We start from the raw sequence: 14387 nt of genomic DNA, 5'->3' as shown, positions 1-14387 counted from the left end.
CTCCAGCAAAGCATACTTAAGTGCCCCATCCTCGACCTCCATCCGCTCGAATGCTTTTTGGTACTTTTGTGCCACATCCAACATAAGGTATGTTGAGTTCCATCGAGTCGGAACATCCAAACACAATGTCTTAGAACATGAAATTCCAAGTTGGCTTGCTATTGCCTTAAACTTTGACAGCCTTTGAGGGGAAGCCCTCACATACCGCACAATGTTGCGGACTCTGGTAATGGAATCATCAACCTCTTTTAACCCCTCACTGACAATAAGGTTGAGGATATGAGCACAACATCGAATATGAATAAATTCGTGGTTGCGGATGACATCAGCTTTCATACTCGTATTCCTCTTGAACCATTCAATTGCGGTGTCATTGGCACTGGCATTGTCAACTACAATACATAAAAACTTTTGAATTCCCCAATCCTTCAAACAATCATCCATCAGTGCCCCAATTGATGCTCCCTTATGATCAATAATTTCTTTGAACCCAATAATCCGTTTTCTCAAATTCCATTCACTATCAATGTAGTGCGCTGTGATACACATGTAGAAAATGTTCTGTATGGAAGTCCATGTGTCAGTCGTAAATGACACTCTCTGGCTAGTGGTAGTGAACATCTTCTTCATCTCCGCCTTCTCTTTTACATGCTTTTTCATACAATCCCGCATCACCATATACCGTGATGGCAATGGAAATCGTGGCTCAATAGTCTTGACAAACTTTCGGAAACCTCTTTTATCGACTGTGGTAAAAGGCATCTCATCTTCAATTATCATCTCTGCAAGCATATCCCTCACCAATTTCTCACTGTATTGAGGGATGACCATTTTCTTAATCTGTGTACCATCAGTGGCCGTAGAAGCTTCGTAACTGAGCTTGGTCTGATCAGTGGCTGCCTCTCCCTTCGACATTTTATATCGCCGGCAACCTTGGAGATGGGCTATTAAGACAGCGGTGCCGTGCTTCTTTGAATGACATTTGCAGAGTTGCCCACAGTGGTGGCATTGGGCCTGTGGGTTCTCAGGATTACCAGGAATCCTAGTAAAATGCTCCCATGTCCAAGACCTTTTTCTAGTATTTCGTGGTTGAGATGGAGTTGTAGATGGAGGTGGTAGATCCCCAATACCCATCTCCTCATCCTCATTAAACTCATCCTCATTTTCTATGTCTACTGGCATTGGGAATCGGCTACTTGCACAAGAAGTAGCTGCTTTAGAAGTGGGTCTAGATCTCGGTGTCAGTGACGGGATCGTGGGGCTTGGATTCCCTTCTGACCTTCCACTAGGTGAAGCCTCCATATCTATCAAATAGAAAATAAAATAAATAGTTAATATAAATAGAAAAATACAAGAAGAATGGCACTTTCAACCAAAAGGAAACTATGCAACAGAAAACCATATTATGTTAAGATACAAATAGATATACTGGTCTAATTGAAGCTTTTATTAATATTTTAGAAATATGTTGTTTTCTGTCAATGGGAAGGTTGAGAATTCTGAAGAAGATGAAGATCATCCTTAATATGCATGCAGCAATTAAAGTATTCACATTGTGCAGCCAAGTTGACCCTTGGAAAGAATGGTTTTGCTCTACCTTGTTACTCTGACTCCGCTAAAGTTGCTTATGTCCTCCAAGGTATATATACATATTTGGTATCTGATCTTTCATATTTTGATCCCTTTTTTTTTCCTGTAGTTTTGTGGGTATCAATTTCTTTTTTCTGCTTAATCATTTTTGCGTCTTCTGTTGTTGTTGTTGTTAGATTCATTGAATGTATTAGTAAACAGCTTGATGATTGCCCTTTTTTTGTCTCCTGCGATTATGAATTTATTGAATAGATGGGTTTTTTGTTATGTAGAATAAGATGTCAATTTTTCTAAAATCTTTTAAAAGTATTCTTCACTGAGTTTGTTGGTGAAATTTAAATAAGGTTTGGAGATTTCCCAAGTTCTTTTGATGCATCATGAGGAGCTTAGGGTTCTTTTGGAATATCATCAATCCGTGAAAATAAATTATGTGGAATTTAACATAATACCACTATGATTTATATACCACTCAACCTTGAACTGCTGCACTAACCATTATTTGTTAGAGATCAGAAGTTCCTAATGTTAGGGGATTATTATATACAAGAACCACAGGCATTGGGCTCCTAATACCCAAATAAAAAAAATAAAAAATAAAAAGAAGAAGAGAAGAGAGATAACCCAAGCACTTTCGAAGTGTATACAAAACCTATAGACATTTATTGACCTTATTATTATATTGTGTTTCCATTACTCCATCTTTTATACTCTTTATCGTTTGATCTAATTTTTTTCCCAACCTTTTCTTGGGGGCTGTTGCTTGAGATTGGTTATTTAATTGGATAAACAAAGCGCAATTAGATGGTTTGAATTACTACTGAAGAATCAGTTTTAGGCGTTTATATGTTGAACTGAATCATGATCTGTGGTCCAGACTCCAGCTTGTAAGAATGACTTAATTACTTAGATTCCTAAACATAGTAGAACTGACCTTTTGGGCATGTGGCTGAATAGTTTGAATTCTCTCTAAAGTAGTTCAGGCAAATTCAGTTCTGTTGATGGCTTCTACCAAGATATAGACTATTGTTAGAATATGACCCCAATACCATTAGCTGCTCATGATATACAATACCATTGACACTGGCTGTAGTTTAGTGGTAAGAATTCACCTTTTGATCTCACGTCCAAAATGAGTTTTTAAGAAGATAAGTACTCTTTTAGATGTTTTAGACTTTTAGTTTGTAATTTGAGATAATTGCACTCTTTCGAGGTTGTTGTGAATTTTTTCAGGCTTTGAGGCATTTATTCAAACACCTTGCACTCATCTTCCATTTACACCTCAACAACATAAAAACACATACTGTAAATTTATCCTAGATACATCCAGCAATTTCTAAAACACATACTGTAAATTTATCCTAAATACATCCAGCAATCTATTTGTCCCAAATTTAAAGTACAAACAACAAAGCTTATGGCTTACCAGTTTGTAATGGTGATGCAGGCGACTCGGCGAGGCGGCAGTTAGGCACTGTGTTGACAGCTTGGGAGAGCTACGACGGCAGCACTTTCAAGAAATGAAATGGCTTTGAGGCGTTGAACGGTTGAAGATTAAAAACGAGACGGAGACAGTGAGATTGAGAGAAGAAATGGGGAATTGCCGAATTGGGATGTTTCGTGAATGGAAGAAGAGACGAAGAAGAACTGAAGAAGCAGCCTCGGCCGGGATCTATACCCAGCCATACGACATCGTTCCTATCTTAAAGGAACGCCGTCATTTAAATTAATAATGTAAACAACACAGAAGCAAAACGACGTCGTTTTGCTTCTGTGTTGTTATTTTAAAAACATCGGAGTCGGAGTTCGGAGTTCGGAGTTACTCCGAACTCCGAATTCTGACTCCGACTCCGTTTTTGGAGTGGCTCCGATTCCGATTCTGAATTCTGAAAACTCCGACTCCGTCGGAGTCGGATTCGGAGCGAAATTCAGAGCGGAGTCGGAAATCTCGAAAATTTGCACAGGCCTAACGCAAACCCTATATTTTTATTGCAAATATGTGTCCACTAAGTTTTTTTTCACATGCGGTGGGTGTAGGGAGACATTTGAATAGTGAGTAGAGTTTAGATGAGATGAAATTAGAGTTAAGATTGAATAAAATATTGTTAGAATATAATTTCTGTTTTGAGAATTGAAAAAGTTGAATTGTAAATTATAATTTGTTTAGAAGTTTAAGAAAATTGTAATGATTAGATGAGATAAATTGAGGTTGTTCCATTATCCAAACGACCCCTAACAGGTTTTGGAATTTTTGCAAGAAAAGTTATAGCTAGGAACTTAGACACTATTCAACAACGATTAGGAATGTTTGAGAAATGAGATAAGATAAAAATTTTGTAAATTTAAGTGAAATTGTATGAGTTAAGATGTTTTATTGAGTTTTAGGAAAGGAAAGAAAAAATTGAATAAAAATATCATAAAATTAAAATATCATTATAGTATAATTTTTTAATACAATTTTGTTTTGAAATTTGAAAAAGTTATATTTTTTGTGTTTTATTTAAAAGGTTAGAAAAATTGTAATGATTATATAAAAAAGTTGAATATTTGAAAATGGAAAGTATTTATATTTGAGTGCTATTTGGGAAAGAAATAATGAGAAATCTTGAAATAAGATGAGATAGTTTGTATTTTTAAACAATCCTTTAGGGCAGGTTTGAGAAGTGAGATGAAATGAAAATGTAGTAAGATAGTTTGTGAATAGCAGTGAGATAGTTTGAGTTGAGTATTTTTTGAGTTTTGAGAAATGAGAGAGAAAACATTGAATAAAAATATTATAAAGTTAAAATATTGTTAGAATATAGTTTTATAATATTATTTTTGTTTGGAGATTTGAAAAAGTTATAATTATTTTTTATTTTTTATTTTTTATTTAAAAATTCGAAAAAGTTGTAATGATTAGTTTAAAAATTTTATATTTAAATTATATTTGGGAATAAGATGAGATGAGATTAAATGAGAATTTTGTGTCTCACCCCATTGTTATGACTAGGGGTGTCAAATTGTGTTAACAGGTCGTGTTCGTGTCGTGTCAAAGCATGTATATTATATTATATAGCTCAACCCTAACCCAACTCGTTAAACTTATCGTGTCAAAATCTCAAATTCTAACGCAACCCATTAACATAATGGGTCGTGTCGTGTCAACCCGTTTTGACCAATTAGTAAGTATTACGAAATAGGTAAATACGACTCGTTTCAAACTATTTATGTAAATTGGTTGAATAGGCTCGAAATTAACCAGTTTGACTTGATTAAATTTAACATAATTTCATATAAATTTTAAAATCACAATATTTATAAAAATTATAAAGCTAGCTACAATTCTAAAATTACAATTCAAATAATAAAAATATCAAAATTGAAATTCTAACAATTTTACTTTAAGTGTAAGGGTATAATTGTAACTTTAATTTTCTTAACGTGTCATAACGGGTTGACCCGTTATCAACCCGTTAAGCAATCGTGTCTTAACGAGTCAACCCGTTTTGACCTGAACCCATTAAGACTAAACCTAACCCGCTATTATCGTGTCGTGTTCGTGTTGGGTTAACGGGTCGTGTAATATATTGCCACCCCTAGTTATGACACAATAACTTGGGAAATAGCATCCATCTTGGGATGCTCAAAAAGTTTACAGAAGTGTCAACTTTTCTATGAGCAAACTCTCTAGTCGGGCCCTCTCTTGGAAGAGTAATGATATGTACAACCCTTTATACAATCATGTTTTAAAAGGAATATATTTATGTAAAATAATGTTACTTTTATAAATTATTTTACAAAAATATTCCTCATTTAAAATAATGTTGTATAAAAAGTTATAAAAATGATTGTATGTCTATCATTTTCCCTCTTGGAATATCACATAGTATTCCCATTCCGAGGATCCCAAACCACATTTTCCTTTCCCCACTTCATCACAACCTACTTTAATTTTATTTTCTCATATATATATATATATATATATATAATTCGAGAATATCTTCTGATTGGTACGTCTAACGTAGGGCTGAGAACAGCCTCCAATAGACTAAGACCACATAGCCCACCCATTAGACTAGGAATGGAATAGCACAGCACTAAAGTAGACAGCACTCCCTCACCCTTGAAACCCAATCCCTCCATCACCCTTTTACTGAATCTTCTCTCTATCAAATCCTCATCCCTCTTGCTTGTCTCTCTCATCAAATCTGATGCCACTAAACGTCGTGAATACATTGAAGCCGACGCCGTTCTCTTTGTCGAAGATCCCAAAACTTCACCTTCTATGCCTTAGAAATTCCCCCCCCCCCCCCCTCAACGCTATGAATTTCATTGGTGTCAACACTACATTCTACAGTCATTAACGCCGAATTTTGAGATCCAATCGACACCAACCTTGATGGTACATTTTGCTATAGATTTTTACAGCTTTAATTTTGCCTTAGAAACGTCATATATTTATTTCCCTTCAAAAATCTAGCATCAATTTCAAACATATTAAGAAATCTAGAAATCTCATCGGATTTTATATCTATCATGTGTTTCGTTTTGGACTGTGTGTTGATTTTTAATTCTGCTTGTTTTTAGTGTAGAGGGAAGTGACCTTGGCTTTACAAATGGGTGTATTATTGCTTGAAATCGGCTTAGATGAAATAACCCTTGTTGTGAATTTGTTTATAATATGGAATGTAGATGCAGTATTATATTAAGGAAATCAATGAAATGTAATAAAAGACTTCGGTAATGAAAAAAGAGCAAGGCAGGGAAGGTGTTTGATAAATTTGCTCAAAGACTCATACGTATTTGTACTGGAGCATAAATGATGTGTTGTAGTTTATGTTTATACTCTAGTGCACAAGTACACATGCCAACTCCAAATTGTGTTTTTACTTGAGTTATGAGTTTATACTTGAGTATCAATGTTGTGTTCATACGTTGGTAATAATTATACTCTAGTGCACAAATACACATGCCAACTCCAGACTATGTTTATACTTGAGTTGTGAGTTTATACTTGAGTAGAAATGTTGTGTTTATACTTTGGTAATGATTATACTCTAGTGCACAAATACGCATGCCAACTCCAGACTGTGTTTATAATTGAGTATAAATGTTGTGTGGGTGTTTTTGTTTATACTTGATTTTCTATTCCAATGATAAACGGAAATTAAGACTATGTTTTGAGAATATTTGTAACATGCTTATAACATATTTTATCTATATTTTAGTAAATGAATAGTTCAGGTTCTCACAAGTTCTTGGACTGCAAAATTGAAAGATATGGCTAGTTTTGAGAGACCTTTTTGCTACTATGGCATTCCATCAAAGCTACATATTTCTAGCAATGATACTACTTTAGGTAAAAGATATTATAATTGTCCCAACTATAAGAGCAACAAACAATGCAGCTTTTTTGAATTGATTGATCTTCAAATTGAACAAAACACATGCTGTTAGATGACGTTGAAGTTAGCTCAACGAAGTAATGATAGAATACATGATGAACATGTAAAGATCAAACAAGCCAAATTGCAAGCTATGGAGAAGAAGCACAAAGGAACCTTGAATGCATTGTTTTTGTCGTGGTTGTTTTTTATTGTGATTTTTGCTGTAAGTTTTATGTATTCGAGAAAAAATAATGTATATCAGTCATTACTAAGACTCATGTGATCATTAAGTCACTTTTTGTAATGTTTAGAGCACTTTTTCTTGTTGCTCTATTTTATAAAGAGCTGGTGCTGTTTCTTCTTATTTGTAATCTAGATTTATTGTCCCTTTTGAATAGTAATGAGCAATGATTTTGAACAGCTTATCTACATACAAATTAGCTTTTTGTGTATGTGTTCTGCGTTTTTGTGTGTAGCTATACTTTGTATTCAATGGAAGCAAAGGAATGTGGCAATATCTTGTTTGATTAGAATCAATAATCTTAATTTCCTGGATGTGGATGGATTATTTATTGAAACTACAGCCTCTTGCTTTTGGTCAATTTGCTTTTGGCAGTTTCTATTGGAGGTTTTAAGGAGGTTGGGATTCTCAAATAAGTGGGTTTCTTTGATCCTCAATGCGATTTCTTTGCCTATTTTCTGTTATGTTGAATGGTGATTATAAAGGTTTCTTTAAACCTTCTCGTGGGCTTCGTCAAGGAGATCCCCTTTCACCGTACCTTTTTATTTTGTCGGAAGAATTACTCTCTAGGATGCTTCATAAAGCTTTTTAGAGGGACATATCAAACACTTTAATGCTTGTGGGGATGTGCGTGTTTCCCACTTGATATATGCCAATAATTTGTTGATTTTTGCTAATAGCAATAAAACTTCTATTTGTTATTTTAGGGAGGTGATTAGGCGGTATGAAGACATTTCTAGTCAGCTAGTAAGGTCTCGTAAATCATCTATTTTTTTTTTCTCTTCTAATATTCATTTTGATAGGAAAATGGAGTTGAAGCGTATTTCTGAATTTAGTGAGGGTGCGTGGCCTTGCACATATTTGGGCATCCCTTTATATGTTGGATTATGACTTTGAGATTGTTTGAGCCATTGTTGGCTAGGGTGTAAAAAAGGTTGGCTGGTTGGAAAAGTAAGTTACTATCTTTTGGGGGTAAATTTATTCTTATCAAGCATGTGCTTAATAGTATGCTCATTCATTTATTGTCAGTGATAAACCTGCCTAAAGGAATTTTTGGGAAGCTGAAATCCATTTTTACAAATTTTCTTTGGGATTCTAGTGATGAAATTGATAAGCGTAAATGGGTTTTATGGCGTAAAATTTGTTTTCCTATAGAGGAGGGGGGGCTTGGCATTTGTGACTTATATGAGGTTCAACTATCCTTATTTATGAAATTTGCTTGAAAATTGTTGAGTGGAGGTTATCTTTAGTCAGAGTTTTTTTGGTCCAAATACGTGGGAATATCTCATCTTTCTTAAGTATTTATGGGTCCAAGGGGATCTCAATTTTGGCAAGGGGTTGTTCATGCTCTTCCTTTGGTTTTAAATAATTCAAGATGGCTTTTTGAGTTATTGGTTTGATAATTGCTTGAGAGATGGCGTTATTGCTGATTAGCAAGTGGTAGTAGGAGATTGGGAGTTACAGGTTGGAAATATTTTTGATGCTGTCTAATGTTCCGATGTTACGTCAACTAGTAAATGATAAAATTGTGAATAGAATTTTGATGTCACATATTCGAATTTGAGAGGGAGTTGATATTTTGGTTTGGAAGCATTCTTTAGATGGCATCTTTACTACAAAATCAACTTGAGAAATTGTTCGAGACCATGGTATTATTTGTCCTTGGAAGAAATGGTTATTGCAAGCTCATGTACTAAAGATGACTTTCTTATGTTAGTGTGCTCGTCATAATGCTATCCCGGTGGATGAGGTGCTCGAACAAATTGGTATTAAAATTGTTTCGAAATGCCATTGTTGTATTTCTCCCCAAATAAAGTCTTTGGATTATGTTCTATGTGATAGGGAGGGGTCAAGGAAGGTTTGTAATTTCTTTGCAACTATTGTTGGAATTCAATTGCCGTGTACTTGGGTTTGGGCTAGGAGTGGTATGTTACACGACCCGTTAACCCAAGACAAACACGACACGATAATAGCGGGTTATGGTTTAATCTTAACGGGTTCGGGTCAAAACGGGTTGACCCGTTAAGACACGATTGCTTAACGGGTTGATAACAAGTCAACCCGTTTTGACACATTATAACCCGTTATGACACGTTAAAAAAGTTAAATTTACAATTATACCCTTCTACCTAAAAGTAAAATTGTTAGAATTTTAATTTGGATATTTTTATTGTTTGGATTGTAATTTTAGACTTATAGTTAATTTTATAATTTTTATAGATATTGTGATTTTAACATTTATATAAAATTATGTCAAATTTAATCAGGTCAAATAAGTTAATTTCGGGCATATTCAACCAATTTTACGTAAACAGTTTGAAACAGGTCGTATTGTATCATGGTAACCTATTTCGTAATATTTACTAATGGGTCAAAACGGGTTAACACGACACGACACATTATGTTAATGGATCGTGTTAGGATTTGAGATTTTGACACGATAAGCTTAACGGGTCGAGTTAGAGTTGACCTATATAATATAATATACATGTTTTGACACGATACGAACACGACACGTTAACATGATTTGACATTCCTAGTTTGGGCTAGGGTAATGAATGTTTGGTGGTGCCGAGCTTCGATGTCATCACAGGTTCGTTGGTTGTGAGGTGTCATACCTATCTTTATTTCTTTGGTCCTCTGGAGAGCTCGTTGTGCTACTCGGATGAAGGATATGAATTTTGATTGGAAACATGTTATTAGAATCGTTAAAGGCTTCATTTTGGAGTCTAGAGAGCTTGTTGTGCTGCTCAGATGGAGGATATGAATTTTAATTGGAAACATGTTATTAGAATGGTTAAAGGCTTCATTTCGGAGTCTTCCACCATGATGCAGAACTTTAAAAAAAATGTCCTCATGATTTTAGGTTTTACAAGAATTAAATTGTCCTATGGTGGCTTTAAAGGGTAGAATGCCGAGCTGTATTGCATGGTCGTTGTTAGAAACCAGGAGGGTAAAGTTTAATGTTGACGGGAGTACTCGTGCTAATCCTGGGTTGCCCGGATGTGGGGGCATTCTTAGAGATAATTGTGGTCGTGTTCTTGGGGGTTTTGCTCATTGCTATGGTTAAGCCACCAATACTATTGCTGAATGTCGCGCTGTTCTTGATAGTCTTCGTCTATGTAATCAACTTGGTTTGAAGAATTTTGTTGTAAAGTCGGATTCTAGTGTGATAGTGGGGTGGTTTGTTTAAGGTGTTTGTAATTATTGGTATCCTTGGGATTTTTGGGAGGAAGCTTAAAGTCTTTTTAGATCTCTTAATGTTCATTTTAAGCATGTGTATAGGGAGGCTAATATGGTGGTTGATTTTTTGGCTAAACATGGTGCTAATGGTAGGAATTTGGATTTTATTGGGGAGGATGTTGGTTCGGGGAGACTTAGGAATTTTTTACGTATGGATAAATTGGGCATTCTGCATATTAGACATTAGTCGTTGGTGGAGTTGTGATGTTTATTAGTTTGTTTTGATGTATATATGGTTGTTCCTACGTTTGAGTGAGGATTGTTTTAAAAAATAGAGGTGACGTTCTCTTTTTTTTTTTAAAGAAAAAAAGTAAAGTTTTGGTTTGTTGATGCAATGAGAAGATGATACTGGGGACCTCTCCTGCTGTAAGAGATAATTTTCATCATGGAGTAGAGAAAAGTGGGGAGAAATACATGCTTGATGTAGATTTAGAATTTTGCTACTTACAAACAAAGTCACGTACTAATCTACGTACCAATACTGATTTTTTCATATTCAAAATTTAAATTAGCACTGCTTTCAATAAAATCTACTTTTTGACCAATCACATTAGATTGGTACATATATTAGTACACAGTTGTTCTTACAACTAAATTTTTCCGTAGATTTAATACTTGTTTATATAAACGTTCAATCTATTGAAGTTTTGACAATGATTGAATTCATATGATATAGATCAGAAAATGAAGTTGGTGGAAACAGAGGGAATCTTGAAATTAGTGGAAATAGAGGGGGGCCCTTCATTTAAAACAAGATGCAACAAGTAGTCTCAATTTCAAAAGTAAAACACGGTCTGCACCATCTTTATCTAATTTTAAAAGTAAAACATGGCCTACACCATCTATATCTAATCTCTTTGTTTTCTTTTCTCCTATAATGGGGGACACCTTTCATGTTTTCTAGGCCAGTATATCCAAATGACTAGCATGAATTCAAGATCCCTCTTACCCCACAACTACACAACATAAAAAAAATGGCTACATTTCACCCCAAAACATATTCTGCTCATGAAAATAATACCAACTATATTTTGCTCATGAACTCCAAAACATAAAAAACAATCTTGATTCACTCCACAAAAATGAAATCACAAGTTCCATAAAATCATCCATAAGTTACATAAAATCTCATTCACTACACAACATAAAAAACATATAATTGAATTCACTCCATAAAAATTATAAGTTTCATAAAATCACCAATAAGTTACATAAAATTTCATTCACTCCACAATATCACAAAATAAGTTGACGAGCAATACACCCTTCTTCATTCATTGTGCTTTAGAAGCCAAATATCATCTAGAATGCAAAAGTCTAACTCCAACTATCATTCATTGTAACATAAAAATAAAATCAATTAATGTTATTCAAATATTATCACAATAACATAAAAATAAAATCAATACAAATATCACATACAATGTACAACTGAAGTTAGAATAAAGATCTAAGTTTTGAGATACGTTGTCAGTTGTATGCCTAAGATCCTTACAATAAAACACATTGAAGGACATTCTTAACATGTATAAAACTAAAAAATTTTGTATATATGTATACCTCACTGAAGGACATTCTTAACATATCCCTCGTTTTTGCAAATGCTACAATGCATTTTCTTTACTGGTTAAGTCTCTTTTGGATTCTTTATCCGCAAAGATTTTGGTCGTTCTTTTATTAGCACTCGTGGAAGATCTGTATTATTTGTGAAAAATTTGATATAACCTGACTTCTTAACATTGCAGAATCATTGGTTGACATATCTCTAACTTCTATATTTTTTTCTTGAAAATCTTCAATTAAAAGCAACTATTTGTGAACCTTGCCTAAGACGAGAGAGAGGTGGTTAAATTTTTATATTGACTGTGATGCAAGTTCTGAAATTTCATAAAATTGCATCATTAACTTGTTTTTTCTCATAGTAGAATCATCTTGTGTTGTTATGTGTACTTCAGAAGTTGGTATTTCAATAATGGCTCAACTCTTAGCATTAACTGTGCATTTATTTAGAATATAATATTGTGACAACAAATCTAATTTGGATTTCTTGCCAAAGACACATAAAATATGCCTACAAATAATTCCAATAAACTTGTACATGTGGCATGTGCATGTTGCCTTCTCTTGTCCACTCTCCAATGTCACATAATAGATAGAGATTTCTTTACCATGGGGTGTCACTTCATATGTCTTGCAGATACTGTCACTTTGAACTTTGGTTGATTTGTATCAAACTTGTTCATACTTTCACTCATTTGAGTTGTTGACATACCAGCACAAAATGTGCTTCGCAAGTAAGCCAGAACCCATATATCCCATCGGTTATAAAGATTTTGCAGTCCAGTGTTATCTACTACCTCATAATTCAGCAATATTGATATTCATTCTTCTTCAAACTCATCAGTTGTGATCATCTTATGGATACAATGACAAAATATTTTTTGAAAGTCTGGAAATTTATTATATACATGGGCTAAATGTTCTAGAAATATTTGTAAAATATGTCACAAGCACAACTTATGAGTTGTGTTTGGGAGTACCTCTGCAATGGCCTTTGTCATCGCTCTGTCATCATCAGTAATTATAGTTTTAGAAGCCTTCTTAAGTATTCCCTCTTGTCATGTTCTTAGCAACCATGTATAAGATTCTATTGTTTCATTAACCTATAAGGCACAATCAAACATTATGGTTTGATGATGATGGTTAACTCTATAAAATGACACAACCAAACATTTTATTTATGTTTGTCAAATACGTGGCATCAAAAGTCACAACATCCCAAAAGTATTGGTATGCAGCCATTGACCTTGCATCTGCCCAAAAGTAACTTTTCATACACTTATTCTCATCAACTTGCATGGAGTACACAAACCTATCTTCTTTACATTGTCTATCAAGAAAATAAGCATATAACCTTTGTGCATCTCCCTCTTCAAATAATTTTCTTCTTTTATTTCCCAAGAAATCTTTCATATCCTTGCCAATGCAACCAACGTTAACGTCACTACCTGATTTTTTACTTAGCACCACATTATCTTCTTTGTCGGTAGACCAAACTCATTCAAAGTAAGAATAAGTTTCTTTTAAGCACGTGTCACTCTTCTATATCCACAAAGCAAACTAATACTTCTTAGTGTGAGTAGCTCTTGGTTATGTTTAATTACAAATTTGGTTATTGTCAACTGTTCACTATTTTTCCTTATTGTTATTATTGGTTTACATCCAATTTTTGTCTCAGCAAGTTCAAGAATTGTTCGTTTTTTTTGTTTGCAACATTCACGCCAAAATCCTTCCCCTAAGCAAATATAGTCTACCGTAATTAGTTTTTTTCTCTTCTTTTGATAATCTCGTATGGTTGGTCTGCATTAAAAAATATATTCGTCTTACATACGCCTTGTAAAATGCTTGGACGTCTTTTACGTCATCAAATATCATACCAATAAATGGCTCCAAAGGACCACTATTGGAAGAAGAAATCACATTCACCTGTTCTTCCACATCCACATCACGTTCTTCTTCCAAAATTTCAATCTCATTTCCATCACATTCTTCTTCCACAATTTCGGCCTCAACACCTACATCTCCAACTTCTGGATAGTTTCTACTCATCGTTATCTCAACTTCATTATTATTCCAACTCAATATACAATTCTTCAATACAAAATAAAATTACATTCAATACATGCCAACCATTCTAATTTTATTAAGTGGAGTATGATGCTTTTCTAATATAGTTGTAATGTTTTAGTTCTATTCAAAGATAGGTTGTTGGTCTATATATTTTGTGAAGACTCTAATTTATATTTTGGTCTTCTTTCCCTTTTCTTTTTTTTCTTTTTCTTTTTCATGTAGTTACAATCCTTTGGTGACAAATCAGGGCAGCTGTCTACAATAATTGTGGTACAAAGGCTCAAGGACAACTTCCCCTTTCCATAAATCACCCCCTA

Source organism: Carya illinoinensis, chromosome 11 (assembly GCF_018687715.1).
Source record: "Carya illinoinensis cultivar Pawnee chromosome 11, C.illinoinensisPawnee_v1, whole genome shotgun sequence".
NCBI classification, from domain to species: Eukaryota; Viridiplantae; Streptophyta; class Magnoliopsida; order Fagales; family Juglandaceae; genus Carya; species Carya illinoinensis.
The sequence above is the reverse complement of the archived record's forward strand: the minus strand, read 5'-3'. Positions refer to the sequence as shown.